The sequence below is a fragment of the Rhinoraja longicauda genome, chromosome 20, assembly GCF_053455715.1.
Source record: "Rhinoraja longicauda isolate Sanriku21f chromosome 20, sRhiLon1.1, whole genome shotgun sequence".
Taxonomy (NCBI): Eukaryota; Metazoa; Chordata; class Chondrichthyes; order Rajiformes; family Arhynchobatidae; genus Rhinoraja; species Rhinoraja longicauda.
The window spans coordinates 25,073,398-25,093,459 of NC_135972.1; the positions used below are offsets into that span (position 1 = coordinate 25,073,398).

Genomic DNA, 20,062 nt, shown 5'->3' on the forward strand with positions numbered 1-20,062 from the left:
ATCAACATTACTGTTAACATCTATCACTGTGACTCGTACGCTGTGGTGTGAAGAGTCCACTTTTATGTCTATCAGTATCCAAACTTCAAGATATAATAATTCAACGCTCATCTGCGACGCAGATGCATACATAAATACAAATGCGAATGAATTTTTGAAATGTTTTGCCTAAAGTGCTGCTGAAAAGAAGATATTGAATAAAGCTTTTCAAATCTAAGATCGTGAAGCAAACAAGGTCAAAGACGGTGAATAAAATTATTTTGGAGTCATGGGGAGGTTTTAACATATGAAGTAGTGTGTTCAATCCATATTCATGTTTGTGTGTAGAAAGGAACTGCGGATGCTGGTTTATACCGAAGATAGACACAAAGTAACTCAGTGGGTCAGGCAGCATCTCTGGAGAAAAGGGTTGTCTGAAGTAGGGTCCCAACCCGAAATGTCATCCATCCTTTTTTCTCCAGAGATGCTGCCTGACCCGTTGAGTTACTCCAACACTTTGTATCTATCTTTTTGTATGTATGAACTGGTGTCAGTTTATATCTGGGATGCCCTTTTGAGAAATTGCAAATGGAAACATTAGTTTAGTTTAGTTTGTTATTGTCACACGCACTGAGATACAGTGGAAAGCTGATGTTTGCAGGCTATCCAGTCAAAGGAAAGACGAGACGTGAATACAATCAGGTCGTCCACGGTGCACAGAATAAAGGGCACAACATTTAGTGCAAAGATATAAGCAAAGAAATCCCATAAAATCCTATTAAAGAAAGTTCAAAGGTCTTCAATGCAGTAGATGGAAGCTAGAGTAACGCAGCGGGACAGGCAGCATCTCTGGAGAGAAGGAATGGGTGACGTTTCGGGTCAAGACCCTTCAGACTAGTTAGGGAAAAGGGAAAAGGGAAACAAGAGATTATGGCAAGCTTATGGTAAGAAAGCTTATGGCATGTTGCCATTCATAAAGAGAGGAGTTGAGTAAAGGAGCAAAGAGGTCCTTCTGCGCTTGTACAGGGCCCTGGTGAGACCACACCTGGAGTACTGTGTGTAGTTTTGGTCTCTTAATTTGAGAAAGGACATTCTTGCTATTGAGGGAGTGCAGCGTAGGTTCACGAGGTTAATTCCCGGGATGGCGGGACTGTCATATGTTGAAAGAATGGAGCGACTGGGCTTGAATACACTGGAATTTAGTTGTGTAGGAAAATAACTGCAGATGCTGGTACAAATCGAAGGTATCACAAAAGGTCTGAAGAAGGGTCTCGACCTGAAACGTCACCCATGCCTTCTCTCCAGAGATGCTGCCTGACCCACTGAGTTACTCCAGCATTTTGTGATACCTGGAATTTAGAAGGATGAGAGGGGATCTTACAGAAACATATAAAATTATTAAGGGACTGGACACACTAGATGCAGGAAACATGTTCCCGATGTTGGGGGAGTCCAGAACCAGGGGCCACAGTTTAAGAACAAAGGGAAGGCCATTTAGAACTGAGATGAGGAAAAACTTTATCACGTAGTGAATTTGCGGATTTCTCTGCCTCAGAAGGCTGTGGAGGCCGATTCACTGGATGGATTCAAAAGAGAGTTAGATACTTTTAGGGCTAGCGGAATCAAGGGGTATGGGGAGAAGGCAGGAACGGGGTACTGATTGTGGATGATCAGCCATGATCACATTGAATGGCGGTGCTGGCTCAAAAGGCCGAATGGCCTACTCCTGCACCTATTGTCTATGTATCTATGTAATCAATAATCTGGCAATCTCCAGTAATCTTAAAAATATCCATTGACTTGTGCTCCACAGCCGTCTGTGGCAATGAATTCTACAGATTCTCCACCCTCTGACCAAAGAAATTCCTCCTCATCTCCATTCAAAAGGTATCGCCTTTAATTCTGAGGCTATGGCCTCTGGTCTTAGACTCTCCCACGTGCAAAACTAGTGCAACACATGATTACTTAGTGCAACCACAGTTGATATAAGCTCATATTTGAGGTTAGTGTTGTGTCGTGTTCAAGACAATAGACAATAGACAATAGGTGCAGGAGGAGGCCATTCGGCCCTTCGAGCCAGCACCGCCATTCAATGTGATCATGGCTGATCATTCTCAATCAGTACCCCGTTCCTGCCTTCTCCCCATACCCCCTGACTCCGCTATCCTTAAGAGCTCTATCCAGCTCTCTCTTGAATGCATTCAGAGAATTGGCCTCCATTGCCTTCTGAGGCAGAGAATTCCGCAGATTCACAACCCTCTGACTGAAAATGTTTTTCCTCATCTCAGTTCTAAATGGCCTATCCCTTATTCTTAAACTGTGAGCCTGATGGTTGTTGGGAAGAAGCTATTCTTGAACGTTGAGATCACGGTTTTCAGACCCCTACACCTTTTTCCTAATGGTAGCAGTTAAATGAGAGCATGGCCAAGATGATGTGGGTCTTTGATGTTATGGCTGCCTTTTTGAGGCATCTGCTTCTATAGATACCTTTGATGTTGGGGAGTTCAGTATGGACAAAATAAAATCTACTGCTCTGTGTAATCCACTTCATTCTTGGCCATTTGAGTTGCTGAACAAGGCCGCAGTGCAACAAATAAGTATGCTCTTTACTGTACACCTGTGGAGGTTCAAGAGAGTATTTGCCGACACACCGAATCTCCTCAATCTTCCATGGAAGTCGAGGCATTGCTGGGCTTTCCTTATGAATGCATCAACCTTCCAGAGCAGAGAATCCCAGCTGTAAAAAGATATGAGTTTGAATTCTGCCAGGGAATTTACATTTGTAAAAATCCGCCTGCTTCACCAACAGAACAGAAAATTTGTAGTCCTAACTGACCCTAGACTCTTTGTGACTTCTGCGACATTAATGTGGTTGATTCTTGAATTTCTCCTTAATTCAATTATATTTAAGGAGGGACAAGAAGGAATAGTTAAGGAGCAAAGAGAGTCTGGAGAAGGATGCAAGGGTCCTTGTCACGATTTATACTGAACAGCTCCGTAACAGAGGACTCTGATTTACTGACCGTTCCCAGGGACACATTCAGAGACGGACATCAACTGCTGCTGGAAGGTCACCAACTCTCTGAAAGCTGCTCTTTGGTCTGGCCAAAACCTGTTGGTCTCCCAGCAGAGTGAGATGTCCGTCGGGGAATATTGCCGACAGGCCCGCCCAAGACTGCAGGAGTTTGTGCTGAGGGACGCACTGAAGCTCGGTGCTGCCAACGGCAAGGCCCTGTGGGGGAGGACCACAGTCTAGGGTCCTTCTGCTGCTGGACATCGGGGGGCAGGGTGTGGTGGAGACGTCCCTCAAACAAGGGAAGGGATATCACACCGGGGGCCACGTGAGTGGCAAGGACGCTGGGCATAATAATATAATAATATTTCTGTGAACACTGCCAAATACAACGCTAATGAATGTATGTAAAGCCACTGAGAATGTCAGAAGAATTTTTGCACAGTTATAGTTTTATATACATATTTTTTATTCTGAATAATGTTTATTTTGTTTTATAAAAATAGTTAAGGAGGAACAATTCCTGACATTGGGAATAAAAAAAACCTTCTCCTCAATTGTACCTTAGTTGACTTTGTCAATTCATCTCATAATCTTGTACCTTTTAGTGGCATCGGTGAGAAATTATTACATTTGCATGTGTAAATTTGGAAGCTACTTATGGTGGTCCTCATTGGATAGCATTGCAGAGAAACAGAAAGATCCATGATGATGGATTCAGATGTTGCAAATTCACCTGGTATCACAGATTGGCCAATTGAGACAACTGCAAACATGTAAGATGGAGTGTTTCAATGGGGTAAATACAGAGAGTCTATATCCTTTAGAAGGAATATCTGAACAAGGAGGAATCACACTAAACTAGACAGAATCCATTTGGTAGTGATATCCAGAAGGACTTGTTTTACAGTATGTTTCTCTACAAAATGTCTCTGGTTGCACTGGAAATAGAAATTTTCAGGAACAGATGTGGTTGTATTTTTTCTTTCATTAGATTATCAAAGCATACAGAGAAATGATGGGTAAATGAAACTGAGGTCATGATGCAGGTGAATGGTGGAATAGTCTTGAGCTCATTTGTCTCGGCATCATGTTGGTCACGGACACTGTGGGCTGAAGGGCTTGTTCTTATGCTGTGCCATTCTATGGGTCCAATGCTGGCCCCATGCTCATACAAGAAGCTCAACTCCTAGATGAAGGCAGTGAATTCTCCATTGAATTTTTTTAACTCGTTCTTTACTTTAGACTTTAGAGATACAGCATGGAAACAGGCCCTTTGACCTACCAAGTCCACACCAACCAGTGATCACTCCGTACGCTAGTTCTATCCTACACACGAGGGACAATTTATAACTTTTACTAAAGCTAATTAACCGACAAGCCTGTGCGTCTTTAGAACTCACAGCCCTTCAAATCTGACTGCCATTCAGTGAGATGTTTGTTAGTTGGCATCATAAATTCATTCCTTTGATGCAAAATCTGTTCAATATAAACATTTCAATGATCCACCTACAGGATTCCAAATTTCTAATTTTCATGTGAAAAATTGTTTATTGAGTTCATTGCTGACTGACCCATCTATAATTTGGCATTTCTTTTTTTGTTTTGATTCATCCATCTCCTGAAAACAAGAAATCGTTTTTCTGCACTTACCCTTTTGAATCTTTAGACTTTAGACTTTAGAGATACAGCGTGGAAACAGGCCCTTCACACCTGGGACAATTTACAATTTTACCGAAGCCAATTAACGTACAAACCTGTACGTCTTTGGCAGTATGGGAGGAAACTGGAGCATTCAGAGAAAACCCACGCAGTCACAGGGAAAACGTACAAACTCTGTACAGACTGCACCCGTAGTCAGGATCGAACCAGGTCTCTTGCGCTGTAAGGCAGCAACTCTACCGCTGCACCATTCTGCTGGCCCTTCTCTTGACATCTCACAGAGCATGGACAAGGCACTTCAGCCCAATTCATCCGAGCTGACCAAGATGATCATCTAAGCTCGTCTCATTTGACTCCGTTTGGCTGATATCCCACTGAACCTTTCCCATCCATAAGCTTTTAAAATGTTTTTAATGTACCTGTCTCAATCACTTCCTCTGGCAGCTCAGTCCATACACCTACCACCCTCTGTGTTTCTTGCTTTAAATTGCTAGGGTAGAGTGAGCTGATACTGTTGTACATGCTGTGGGGAAGAATGATGCAATTAGAGTTGCCTGACAATTATGTAGCAATGCCAGATTTGTAATGGTATCAAGGTTATAATCAGTGTTGCGGAAATGCATCATTGCTAAATGAAAAGTCATCTCTTTACCTGAGTCTATTAGTTGATATCAGCATTTTCTTAAAAACTATTTCTTTTTTCGATAATGAATTCCAAAACATGTAAAATTTGAGTGTCATTTATTAGTTTAGTTTTTAGGTTTTTAGTCTGAGAGATACAGCATGCAAACAGGCCCCATCGGCCCACTGCGTCCGCGCCAACCAGCGATCACCCATACACATGTTCTATCCTACACACGAGGGGCAATTTACAACAACCAATTAACCTACAAACATGCACGTCTTTGGAATATGGGAGGAAACTAGAACTCCCGGATAAAACCCACACAGTCAAAGGGAGAACGTACAAACTCCCTACAGACAGCACCCATTGGCAGGATGGAACCCGTGACTCTGGCACTATAAGGCAGCAGCTCTACCTCTGTGCCACTCTTCTGACCCTTTAGGAGTTTAGACCCCTATCAGTTTAGGAGTTCCACAGAACATTGTTTTGTACACAATCAGTGGAGATCACGTTAAAAATAAAGAAGACCGAACACTAAAAGGCTTCCTGATTTTCACCTGTTGGTGCAGAGATCACTTGAAGTTTAAAAGGACACAAAGAGCTGGAGTAACTCAGAGGGTCAGGCAGCATCTCCGGAGAACATGGATAGGTGATGTTTTTGGGTCAGGACTCTTCCTCAGACTGATTCTAGGAGTCGAGAGTAAAAAAGCTGGGAAAGGGGAGAGGCAGGCCAAAGCATGCAGGTTAATACAGGCGAGGGGGATGTTTTGATAGGCAGATGGTTGGAACAAAGGCCAGAGATAAGAACAATAGGTGGATGATAAGTTTGAAGAGTTGCAGGTTGTGAAGCAAAGAGGAGGAAAGTAACGGGGGGTGGGGGGGGGGGGGGGTTGGATGGAGGGGAGAAATAGGTGGGGCCAGGTTCGGGGGGGGGGGGGGGGGAGAGTGGTAGAAAAGGCCAGGAGGGGGGTGTTCAGTTAGAGGTTTTATAAAATTGGAGAATTTAATGTTCATATCATTGGGTTGTAACCAACCCAAGCGGAATATGAGGAATATGCATCATATTTTTGTGTGTTAACCAGCATCAGCAGTTCTTTGTTTCGACACTCCTTCATTTTAAGCTTAGTTCCACGTTGAATTGCTCCTATGACAGGGAGCTGATGGTGCAATTTCTACGTTAACCACAAGGGGTGTAGCTTGCCAATTGGTCTGAAACAAAGTAGTTGGCTCGAGGCCCTGAAGCTGCTGCGACGATGTTGTCAGCGTAGAAATACCAGGGCATCAGTCAAGCCAAGGACTCCGAAAATTCACCACACATGCGAAAGTGTTTTCCACCTGACCTCGTTTTGCTGGGCTTTAAATTTGTCATTGCCGAGTGAATGTCAGGAATGTTCCCCATACCTTTCTTAAAATACACCATTTGTTGCTCAGCTCCCTGGCATAAGTAGCACAGACAGTGAGTGAACACGTATTAATTATACTTCGTTGCGGTTAGAGTCATAAAGTCATAGAGTCATACAGCGTGGAAACATGGCCATCGGCCCATCTTGCCCAACATGTCTCATCTACACGAGTCCCCGCCTGCCTGTGTTTGGCCCATGCCCCTCTAAACCAGTCCTATCCATGTACCTGTCCAAATGTTTCTTAAGCATTGCAATAGTTCCTGCCTCAACAACCTCCTCCGGCAGCTTGGTCCATACACCTACTACCCTCTGTATGAAAAAGTGACCCCTCAGGTTCCTATTAAATCTTTCCCTCTTCACCTTAAACCCATGGTTGTCGATTCCCCTACTCTGGGCAAGAGATTCTGTGCATCTACCCGATCTATTCCTCTTATGATTTTGTACAGCTGCTTGTAGGTTGTGATTAAGATAACAAACAATCGTTTATTTTTGATTCTTGGCTTTTAATGATCTGCTCAACAATTTTGCATTATTTATTAATTCTCTCATATCAGGATTTTGCAATGTCTCAAAGGGCTTTAAATAAAACGAATGACATTTTTAAAGGCAGCTGCCTACGCTGTTCTGAGTTGGTCTGGAGGTGATTTGTGTGAAGTTAGACCGCACAGGCCGCATTGACAGAGATTGAAGGATACCTGTTGTCTGGGAAACCGAGAACTCAAAGACAGACACAAAAAGCTGGAGTAACTCAGTGGGTCAGGCCACATCTCTGGAGAAAAGGAATAGGTGACGTTTCCGGTTGAGACCCTTGTTCAGACTGAGAGTCAGGGGACAGGGAAACTAGAGGTTTGAAAAGGTCCAATAAACACCGTGGGTGGCACGGTGGTGTAGCGGTAGAGTTACTGCCTTACAGCACTAAAGACCCATGTTCGATCCTGACCACGGGCGATGTCTGTCTGGAGATTGTACGTTCTCCCCATGACCTGTGTGGGGTTTCTTCGAGGTCTTCGGTTTCCTCCCACATTCCTAAGACGTACAGGTTTGTATGTTAATTAGCTTGGTATAAATGTTAAATTGTCCCTAGTGTATATGGGGCAGTGTTAGTGTACAGGGATCGCTTGTTGGTGCAGACTCGGTGGGCCGAAGGGCCTGTTTCCACGCTGTATCTCTAAACTAAACTAAACAAATGAATGAAAGGTATGCAAAAGGATGAATTAACGGCAGCAACGATAAACCTTTAATTCATTTGTCCTTTGTATTTTTCATATCTCTAGTTTCCCTCTCCCCTGACTCTCAGTTTAAAGAAGGGTCTCGAACCGAAACGTCACCTGTTCGTTTTCTCCAGAGATGCTGCCAGACCCGCTGAGTTACTCCAGCTTTTTGTGTCTATCTTTGGTGTAAGCCAGCATCTGCAGTTCTTTCCTGCACCAAGAGAACACCCTATGTTTCTTTCATGACTGACAGGGGGCTGGTTACTCAGGGAAGAGAGAGCCGCCAATTGAGTCAGCTTTTAATTGAAGGTTTTAAAGATGAATAGATACAGGCAGGGATTGTTGTCCTGCTTGCTCTGTCTGCACATTATAGCATCAACACAGTTTATTAAATTGCTTCCAACTTCAAACAGGGAATTGCAATCATAGAGTGTCTTTGCTTATTTCTGATTAAGTGGTATGCCAATGATTTTTCCATGTGTTTAATTAATTCTTGGCCCTGGGCTTTGATTTCAAAGACTCTTGGAGCCCTATCATGTCTGTCTCAACTTCCTTGTGTCTATTTAAAAACCTTTTAAATGCCACAATCATATCTGCCTCCATCGCCATGATGTGGAGAGACACCCTCAGTAACTCCTTCCCCCTAGTCATCCACGGAAATTTAATTATACTTACAATTTTTCTCTGAAAGTTTCTATTGAAGTTGTGTTCACTGCTCTTTCTGTAGCCTGATCAAGGTGAAACCGTGACTGCGATGGTCAATGGAACCAAATGTGGCACTTTACCAGCCGGAGAGTGCTGTCATATAAAAAGGAATCTTTCTAGTGCGGCCCGGTGGTACAGCTATTAGAGAGCTGTACGGTGGCGCAACGGTAGGGTTGCTGCCTCACAGCGCCAGAGGCCCGGGTTCGATCCTGACTGCGGGTGCTGTCTGTATGGAGTTTGTAGGTTCTGCCCGTGACCGCGTGGGTTTCCCCCTGGTGCTCCCACATTCCAAAGACACACAGGTTTGTAGGTTAATTGGCTTTGGTAAATACTGTAATTGACCCTAGCGCGTAGGATAGTGCTAGTGTACAGGATTGCTGGTCGATGCAGACTTGGTGGGCCGAAGGGCCTACTTCCGCGCTGTATCTTTAAACTAAACTTACTGCCTTACAACTGTGGAGATTCAGGTACCATCCTGACTTCTGGTGCTGTCTGTAGGGAGTTTGCACAGTGACCCCTTGATGCTCTTGTTTCATCCCATCACCTAAAGACATGCAGGTCAGTTGGTTATTTGGCCGCTGTAAATCCCCTCTAGTTTGTCGGTGAGTGGTAGAATTGGGGGCAAGTAGATGGACAAGTGGGAAAATTAATATGGGATTTGTACAGTGTAATCCTGTTCACTGCTGCCCTTTGTCACATACTTCACCCATCAGCCACTCACCCAACACCTAATCTGTATCCACCCATCACTTGTCAGGCTTTCTCTTGCTTTCCCCCACCTCTCTTTTGAGAGGGTTCCCTCTCAACCCCATTTTCCTGCCTTCTCCCCATAACCTCTGACACCCGTAGTAATCAAGATTCTGTCAATCCCCGCCTTAAAAATACCCAATGACTTGGCCTCCACAGCCCTCTGTGCTGGTGTGAGACGGAAAGATTAAGGGAGATATGCGGGGAAAGCTTTTTACACAGAGTAGTGGGTGCCTGGAACGCATTGCCAGGGGTGTTGGTGGAGGCAGATATGATTGTGGCCTTAAAAGGCTTTTAAATGGACACATGGAAGTGCAAGGGCACAGAATGGAGGCATCATGTACAGGCATGTACAGGCATGTGCATCATGTACAGGCATGTACAGGCATGTACATCATGTACAGGCAGATGAGATCAGTTTAACTTGCCATCATGTTCGGCACAAACATTGTGGGCCGAAGGGCCCCGTGCTGTTCTGTTCTTTGTTCTGTGTTCTCTACTCAATCTATGTTCTGAATGGCTCACCCTTTTATTTGAGACCATGAACCCACTCCCAGCTAACCCCACCACTGATTCTGGACCACCCAGTAAACTTTGCTCAATATATATTTTTTGAAAGACACAAAGTGCTGGAGTAACTCAGTGGGTCAGGCAGCAACCCTGAAGAATATGGCTTGGTGACTTTTCGGGTTTGGACTTTTTGTCAAATTTAGCTGTGTTAACTTGTTCTACATATTGCCAAAGATTTTACTGTTGTAACTCTATGTGCATTTCTGTAAGGTACATTTTCCAGAGTCAATAGTTTGGGCAGAAATATAGTGCCTGAGGAATGGCTATCTTTGGAGTACTTTATTTATTGATTTTTTTTCCGACTAATAAACAGCAAATTCTCATGTGATTAATCACTTAGGAAGTGATGAGGTATAAAATAAAACATGATATTGATTTTAATGAAATCAAACATAGATAACTCAAATCCTGTTTGTGCTGGGACTACAAGTTGTAAGACTGCACCGGCATAAATCTTGTACGTAAATAATGCAGACTTGTTAATGTTATTCCGAACTTCCTCTGCAATACCATTTTCAGACTCTTAATGACAAAGTAGTGAGCAACAGATAACAGGACTAAAGACAGATACAAAATGCTGGAGTATCTCAGCGGGTCATCTCTGGAGAAAAGGAATAGGTGACGTTTCGGGTTGGAACCCTTCTACCTCAATTGCACTGGCAATAATTTGCAGTTTCCAGTTAATGTACCAGCGTGCCTGTTGAGACATGGGTGGAAATTGAAGCATCTGGAGGAAACCCACACATTCACTTCTTTAGTCAGAGGGTGGGGAATCTGTGGAATTCATTGCCATAGACAGCTATGGAGGCCAAGTCACTGGGTATTTTTAAAGCAGGGATCGGCAGATTCTTGATTAGTAAAGGTCTCAAAGGTTTTGGGGAGAAGGCAGGAGAATGGGGTTGAGATAGAAAGATAGATCAGCCATGATTGAATGGCGGGGTAAACTCGATGGGCCGAGTGGCCTAATTATGTCCCTATGACTTATGAGCATGAATTTGGAGAACATGCAAACTCCACACAGACGCACCTGAGGTCAGGTTGAATCTCTGTCCTTGCAGCTACGAAGAAGCAGTAGTAATTGGCACACAACCTTTCTACCAGGTATAAGACAGGATTGGTGGGGGTGGGGGGGAGGGGGGGGGGGCAGAGGATGCAGGGAGTGGAAAGCCTTTGAGTGAGGTGGCGACACCTTGACAAGAGAGCTGAACCTTCCTCGAGCATTACGTTAGGGAACATGAAAGGAGAAGTCAGATGGTACGATTTGGAGGGGAGAGGAAGTGAGAATTTGAATTGAGGGGAAGGTGACAGGTTGAATTTAAAATGTTGTATCTTTTGCACTTGTCAGCATGGAAACAGGCCATTCGGCCCAACTTGCCCAAGATGCCCCACCTACATGTGTCCCACCTGCCCACGTTAGGCCCATAAACCTCACCTAACCATGTAATGTCAAATTGTTTTTTAAACGTTGTCATAGTACCTGCCTCAACTACCTCCTCTGGCAGCTCGTTCCATACACCCACCACCCTCTGTGTCATTTTTAATTTTTTTTGTGTTTGTATTTTCTCCTCTAAAATACAAAAGAGGGAGTGGGAACTCACAGCCTTTCAAATCTGACTGCCATTCAGTGAGATGTTTGTTAGTTGGCATCATAAATTCATTCCTTTGATGCAAAATTTGTTCAATATAAACATTTCAATGATCCACCTACAGAATTCCAAATCTCTGATTTTCATGTGAAAAATTGTTTATTGAGTTCATTGCTGACTGACCCATCTATAATTTGGCATTTCTTTTTTTGTTTTGATTCATCCATCTCCTGAAAACAAGAAATTGATTTTTCTGCATTTACCCTTTTGAATCTTTAGACTTTAGACTTTAGAGATACAGCGTGGAAACAGGCCCTTCACACCAGGGACAATTTACAATTTTACCGAAGCCAATTAACCTACAAACCTGTACGTCTTTGGCGGTATGGGAGGAAACTGGAGCATCCAGAGAAAACCCACGCAGTCACAGGGAGAACATACCAACTCCATGCAGACAGCACCCGTAGTCGGGATTGAACCCGGGTCTCTGATGCTGTAAGGCAGCAACTGTACCGCTGTCCCACTGTGCTGCCCCTCATCGATACTTTCATGAGATCATTGTCATAGAGTGGTACAGCACAGAAAGGGGCTCTTCAGCGCACCATGTCCCCAGTGTGTAGTGTATAGAGTCATAGAGTCATACAGTGTGGAAACAGGCTCTTCGGCCCAACTTGCCCACACCGACCAACGTGTCCCACCCACACTAGTCCTATGTTCCTCTGTTTGGCCCCATATCCCTCTAAACCTATCCTTTCCATATACCTACGTAAATCTTCTTAAACGTTGCAATAGTGTCTGCCTCAACTATCTCATCTGGCAGCTTGTTCCATACATCCACTATCCTTTGTGTATAAATGTTACCCCTCCTATTAAATCTTTCCCCCCTCACCTTAAACCTATGTCCTTTGGTTCTCAATTCCCCTGCTCTGTGCATTTACCCGATCTATTCCTCTCATGATTTTGTACACCTTTGTACGATCACCCCTTACCCTCCTTCGCTGCAAGGATAGAGTCAGTCCCGTAGTCAGGATCGAACCTGGGTCTCTGATGCTCTAAGACAGCAACTATGCGCTGCCCCTCATCGATTCTTTCCTGAGATCATGGTCATGGAGTTTAGAGCACAGAAGTGGGCCCTTTGGCACATCGTGTCCATGCTGTAAATGGTGCCTATCTACACTAATCGTATTCAAGAGAGAGCTAGATAGAGCTCTTAAGGATAGCGGAGTCAGGGGGTATGGGGAGAAGGCAGGAACGGGGTACTGATTGAGAATGATCAGCCATGATCACATTGAATGGCGGTGCTGGCTTGAAGGGCCGAATGGCCTCCTCCTGCACCTATTATCTATTGTCTATTGTCTATTGTTGAAAGGCGGGAGAGGCCTTACCAGCCTGGTGATCTGGTACTACTACTTTCTTGTGTTCCTGTGTTTGCTGCTTCTCTAGGCTAATGTGTGTCATTCAGTGAAGACCTCAAGGCAACCACTCATTCTGTCACCCAGCGATTGATGCATTATCTCAGGTTTTATGTTTTCAAGAGTCAAGAGCATTTATTTGTCATATGCACTGGATATAAACTGGAACAATGAAATTATTACTTGCTGTAGCTTTATAGGCACATTAGACACAATAACAATAAATACACATTAAACTATGTTATTCCAAAGAGAAACTAGATCATGACTGTACAAAAAGACCAAACCTTATAGTGCAACCTTAGCAATGCAAAGTTTGTCATGGTTGGATGCTGAGGTAGGGTTATCTTTAGGTTTGTGCAGATGGTTCAATATTCTGATGGTTGAAGGGAAGAATCTGTTCTTGAGCCTGGAGGTGACAATTCTCGGGCTCCTGTGCCTTGTCCCCGATGGTAGCAGCGTTAGTTGCTAGGGTGGAGCAGGTCTTCGATGATCTCAGCTGCCTTCCTGCAGATCGCTTTGATGGTGGGGAGGTCAATACGTACGATGGACGGGCCATTGTCCACCACTTGGTTCTTGAGAATTTGAATTTCCAAACCGCATACTCTCCACTGTTCACTGATAGTCATTCGATGGGCCTGTTGAAGCTCCTAAAACGTGTGAGGAAGTAGAGGTGTTGGTGGACTTTCTTCGGAATTGCATGAACATGTTGGTCTTGGCACAGATCATCAGATGTGTGTACACCTCGGATCTTGGAGCTGTTGACTTTCTCCACCACCGCCCCACCAATGAAAACAGGCACATGCTTCCTCAGCATCAACAATCAGCTCCTTAGTTTCGCTCATGTGAAGAGCAAGACCATTAATCTGGCATCATTCGACCTCAGAGCGGAAAGACTATAAGTGATTACAATCAAGCCATCCACGGTGTGTAGAGGGAATAATGTTGAGTGCAGGATAAAGTCCGGTAAAGTCCGATTAAAGATAGTACGACGATCTCTAGCAAGGTAGATCGTAGCTCAGGACCACTCCCTAGTTGGTGATTGGATGGTTCAGTTGCCTGATAACAGCTGGATAAGAAACTGTCCCTGAATCTGGGGGTGTGCATTTTCACACTTCTGTACCTCTTGCATGATGGGGAAAGGGGAAGAGAGAGAGTGTCAGGGGTGAGTCCTTGATTGTGCTGTTGACCTCACAGAGGCAGCGTGATGTGTACATGGAATGATTGGAATGGAGGTTGGTTTGTGTGATGGTCTGGGCTGTGTCCACAATTCTCTGCGACTTCTTGCTGTCTTGGATGGAGCTGTTCACAAACCATACTGTGATACATCCTGATAAAATGCTTTCTACAGCTTCAATGGTGCCCCTGCAACACTCCAGAGAAAGCAAGGCTGTCCCACAGGCTTCTAAAGAAAAGTCTTCACACCAGAGTTTGATGAAGGGTCTTGACCCAAAATGTCACCTATTCCTTTTCCCCAGAGATGCTGCCTCACCAGCTGAGTTACTCCAGCATTTTGTGTCTATCTTCAGTGTAAAACAGCATCTGCAGTTTCTTCCTACATATTCAGAGCAGAAAAGTTGCCTTCAAATCTCTGTATTCTTTTTTAGTTTTGTTTTAGTTAAACTAAACTATCATAACGAGAATTGTTAAAATGGAAACAGGCCCATCGGCCCACCGAGTCAGCGCCGACCAGTGATCACCCATGCACTAGTTCTATCCTGCACATGAGGGACAACTTACAGAAGCCAATTAACCTACAAACCCGCACGCCTTTGGGATGTGGGGGAAACCGGAGCACCCGAAGAAAACCCACGTGGTCACAGGGAGAATGTGCAAACTACACACAGACAGCACCTGAGGTCAGGATTGAACCTGTGCTTCTGGTGTTGTGAGGTGGCAGCTCTACCGCCGTGCCATTGTAACTATTCCTTTAATCATTCCAATCAATTTTTCACATCTTCTTAAGACTGTCTAAAGTACGGCAGCAAATATTGTGCCGTGTCCTTTGGCTTCCTCAGTCTGAAGAAGGGTCTCGACCCGAAAAGTCATCCATTCCTTCTCTCCCGAGATGCTGCCTGACCTGCTGAGTTACTCCAGCATTTTGTGAATAAATACCTTCGATTTGTACCAGCATCTGCAGTTATCTTCTTATACTATATATTGTGCCGTGTCCTTTGGCTTCTAATAGGGCAGCACAGAGCTGCTGCCTGACAGCACGAGAGACCCGGGTTCGATCCTGAATATGGTTGGTGTCTGTACGGAGCTTGTATGTTCTCCCAGTGACCGCACGGGTTTTCTCAAGGTGCTCCGGTTTCCACCCACATTCCAAAGACGTGCAGGCTTGTATGTTAAACGGCTTCTGTAAATTGTCCCTGGTGTGTAGGATAGAAGAACTAGGTTACTTGTAATTAATGGATGGCATGGACTCAGTGGGCTGAAGGGCCTATTTCCACACCGTATCTCTAAATAAAGTAAACACCTGATTAACCTGCTAATGTTATGATGTGATGCCCAATGGCCTTTCCTAGCACGTCACATCTGAGGCCTTTGCAATTTAATTCTCACAGTAAAACGAACTGCATCACAGAATGCGAGCCCAGGATATTAATAAAAAATACCTAGGCTCCATTCAATTGCATGGAATTAAAGTGATCCATTCCTTTACGAAAGCCCTTCGGCCAGGGATGATTCACAGTTTCATGTTGTTTAGCATGTTGCCATTTATATTGGATTTACTTTGCCTGCTTTTGTAAGTTTTTGTAAGTATCTGTATAAAACCTGCAAGGTTAAGGATGACAATGCAGTGGAAAAGTTTAATTGTCTGGCAGGAACAACACTTGTTATAGCAGAATTGCTTGTTAAATAATTTACAACAGACTGCTTGAGTTGGAAAATAATCACATTGATTCTGTAATCTTCAATGGATCTGTGTATATCTTCCACGCATTTTATTATCACAGCTGTATTGGAAATGTCCCTGTGAATGGAGTGGCTATATAGGGGGAACGCCACAGCAGGTTTAGTTTAGAGATACAGTGAAGAAATAGGCCCTTCAGCCCACCGAGTCCGCTCCGACCGCCGACACACTAGGGACGATTTACAATTTTCCCTGGAGCCAAATTACCTGGGGCGGCGCAGCGGTAGAGTTGCTGCCTTACAGCACCAGAGACCCATGTTCCATCCTGACTATGGGTCTTGTCTGTATGGAGTTTGTACGTTCTCCCTGTGACCTCTCTCTGGGTGCTCTGGTTTTCTCCCACACTCCAAAGATGTGCAGGTTTGTAGATTAATTGGCTTCGGTAAAGATTGTATATTGTCCCTAGTGCTAGTGCTGGTGTTTGGGGATCGCTGGTCAGCACGGAGTCGATGGGCCGATGGGCCTGTTTCCGCGCAGCATCTTTAAACTAAACTAGACAATTAACCTGCAAACCGGTACATCTTTTAGAGTGTGGGAGGTAGCGGCAGCACCCGGAGAAAACCCATGCGGTCACAAGGAGAACGTACAAACTCTGTACAGACAAGCACCCAGGATCGAACCTGGGTCTCGGGCTCTGAAAGGCAGGAGATCTACCACTGCATCACTGTGCCAGGTTGTAGGCACGTTCTTGCTAGTGAGGTATTGCTTAACCAGCTTGGAAATATCAAACATGAGAGTGCATAGCTTTAAGGTGAGCGTGACAAAGTTTAAAGGAGATGTGCAGAGCAAGTTTATTACACAGAGAGTGGGAGCTGCCCAGAATGCACTGCTGTAGGTGGTGGTGGAAGCAGACATGATAATAGCGTTTAAGAAGCTAAAGAGGCACATGGATATGGAACATATACAAGCTGTAGAGTTGCTGCCTCAGAGCACCAGAGACCCGGGTTCCATCCTGAACTCGGGTGCTGTCTGTATGGATTTTCCCTGTGACCAAGTGTGTTTCCTCCAGGTGCTCCAGTTTCCTCCCACATCCCAAAGACATGTAGGTGTAGGTTAAGTGGCTTCGGGTAAAAATTGTAAATTGTCCCTTGTGTCGGATAGTGCGAGTGTATGTAGTGATCGATGGTCGGTATGGGCTCGGGGGCAGACGGGCTTGTTTCCATGTTGTATCTCTAAAAACTAAAATGAGATCTGTTTAACTTGGTATCATGGTCAGCACAGACATTGTGGGCCGAACACCTATATAGGTGTTCCCCCTATATAGCCACTCTTCCTGTGTTGCACTCTTCTATGTTCTATATTATTATGAGATGCTACATTATCAATTGTGCAGTGGAAGAAATAAGTGGGTGCATGTTAATTGGAACCAAGAGATACTCCATGGCATTATAAGTCACAAATCAGTCACTCTTTTTTACACAAAGGGTGGTGGGTGTATGGAATGAGCTGCCAGAGGAGATAGTTGAGGCAGGTACTATCACAACGTTTAAAAAACATTTGAACAAGTACATGGATAGAATAGATTTAGAGGGATATTGGCCAAACGCAGGCAAGTGGGACTGGGGTTGATGGGGTATGTTGGTCAGCATGGGCAAATTGGGCCTACAGGCCTGTTTCCACACTGTTGACTCTATGATTCTATGTAGTTGTTTGGGTCACTTGCTCCTAGGGTTGTCAACATCCTCACTTCCAAATAAGGGACAAAGGGTGACGTCACCGCCCTGCGCCCCACGTGACCTCACCCAGCCAGCGGTCACATGCTCCCGCTCCACCAATGGCGGCCGCCCGGGCCGAAAGGTGGGTTGCGACGCAACCTCCATTAGGCGGCACCTAGACGTACACTGAACGGGACTACAGCGGCCCCCGGGCCTACAGTGTCCGAGTCTACAGCGCCGTCAAGGGCCTAATATGGGACAAGGGCGGTCCCATACGGGACAAGCCAATTTAGCCCAAAACACGGGATGTCCCAGCTAATATGGGACAGTTGGCAACCCTACTCGCTCCCCTTTAGGTTCCCTTTTATTCCGTTTCAATGCAAATAAACCAAGTCTATCCAGTCTCTCCTCAGAGTTGCAATATTCCATCTCAAGCAACTACCCGGTAAATCCCCTCCACACCCTGACCTGCACATTCACATCCTTTCAATATGCAGTGGGTGTTTCCATGATGTATGACTCGATGAAAAAGTAACTAAGATTGGATTATTACAATCACATGAAACCTAAGATCAGAGAGCAACTTTCCAAATATATACAGCACCTCACTGGTCATTCTAGACATCCTTTTCTAAAACGAAAAGCTTCCTCGTTGTCCTCTGTGTGCTTTGTTGTGGCAGCATGTCAGACCGGGAACTGGGATAAAAGTCAAAGACATGTGCTGCAGCCACAATATTGGTCAAACGCTGAAATCAGACCTTAGTCAAACATTGGATTAGGTCTCGTCCTGGCGTGGGCTTTTGGTCTTGTCCTGATTTATTTCATGAATCTCATTAATGAACTGTTCCATTCTTGAAAATATTGAAATACAAAGAGCATTTAGATTCAGGGTGTTCATCTCTGTGTGTGAGCTGCAGCATTTAAAAACCAAGCCAGCGATTTCCATTTGTTTTCTGAGCCCTCGGCAAACGTTCCTTGGTTAAACAGATCAAATCTGATTACCAGTCTGCACACATGCCCACACTGGTTGATAATCGCAATTCCACTTCGCCAAAGACTTCATGATTCTTGGAGGATTGTTTTAATAACATAATATTAATAAACACAATCTGAATAAAGTCAGGCACGAGGTTTACAGGTCAACTTCAGTGACTGAAGTATCAAAGCTGGTGCTGGTGCTGGAAAATGTTTCTACTCAATATTTAACTTGCGAGATAAATACTATTGAATATTCCAGCGAAATGAGTTCTACATCTAGAGGTTTTACATTCTTCCGTTAACATTGACGAATGGGAACACATCAATCTTTCAATTTTTCTGAAGTGAATGTTTAAGGGAGATGTGGGGAGCAAGTTTTTTTACACAGAGTGTGCTAGGTGCCTGGAATGCACTACTTGAGCTGGTGGTGGAGACAGATACGATGGTGGCATTTGAGAAGATTTTAGATAAGCACGTGGATATGCAGGAAACGGAGTGATATGGATGACTTGCAGAGCGGGACCTGAAACGTCACCCATCCACTTTGTTCCAGAGATGCTGGCTGACCCGCTGAGTTACTCCAGCACTTGGTGTCTATCTTTGGTATAAACCATCACCGGCAGTTCTTTGTTTCTACAATTTTAATTTTCTAAGGTGGACACAAAATGCTGGAGTAACTCAGCGGGTCAGGCAGCATCTCTGGAGAGAAGGAATGGGTGATGTTTCGGGTCGAGACCCTTCTTCAGACTGAAGAAGGGTCTCGACCCGCAAAGTCACCCATTCCTTCTCTCCAGAGATGCTGCCCGACCCGCTGAGTTACTCCAGCATTTTGTGTCTACCTTCGATTTAAACCAGCATCTGCAATTTTTCTTCCTCCACATTTTAATTTTCTAAGTGGATTTCAGTCATGGAGCCACACCAATAATAGCCGGTGTAATATTAAGACACATACGCTTTTCTGACTGCTTTTAGGGATATTTAATTAGTCGTAAGGGAGCGTTGCAATGTCAAAGGTGTTGCCTTTCACCGGAGTTGTTCAATCAATCGATGCTCTGTGTGAACATGGAACGTACCCATCGGCCCACTATGTCCATGCTGAACATGATACTAAGTTAAACTAATCTCCTCCGCCTGCACATCGACCATATCACACCATTCCTTGCATATCCATGTCTTATCTAAAAGCCTCTTAAAAGCCATTCTCATACTTGCCTCCACCACCACCCCAGGCAACATATTCCAGGCACCCTTCACTCTCGGTGTAAAAAAAAAGCGTATCCCACACATCTCCCTTAAACTTTTCTCCTTTCACCTTGAAGTTTCTATGTTGCAACAATGATTGCACCTCATGAGATATCTCTTTGATTGTGAACTGTGTTGCAGTGCTAATTTTATAAGTGCCGGAGCGGTCACTTGTGCTGGAGCGGCAGCTGTTAAATGCCCCACTAATTAAAATTCCCCGCTGTTTATTTTGGCGTTTTTGTACAGAGGTGCCAGAGTAGCGCTCCGGTGAGCTCCGGCAGCACTGCACCCCTGATCGTGAAGAACGTGGACAACTCACGGCTCCATAAAATTTGAATCTTTCTTTTACTCTCCTGC

At 44.6% G+C, this 20,062-nt stretch overlaps 1 protein-coding gene across 8 annotated transcripts in view; it reads left to right on the plus strand.

Annotated features, from left to right (window-relative positions):
- The window catches only part of LOC144603672 (chemokine-like protein TAFA-2), a 203,911-nt gene that overhangs the window by 156,493 nt on the left and 27,356 nt on the right, over positions 1-20,062 (plus strand). The window lies entirely within an intron of this gene.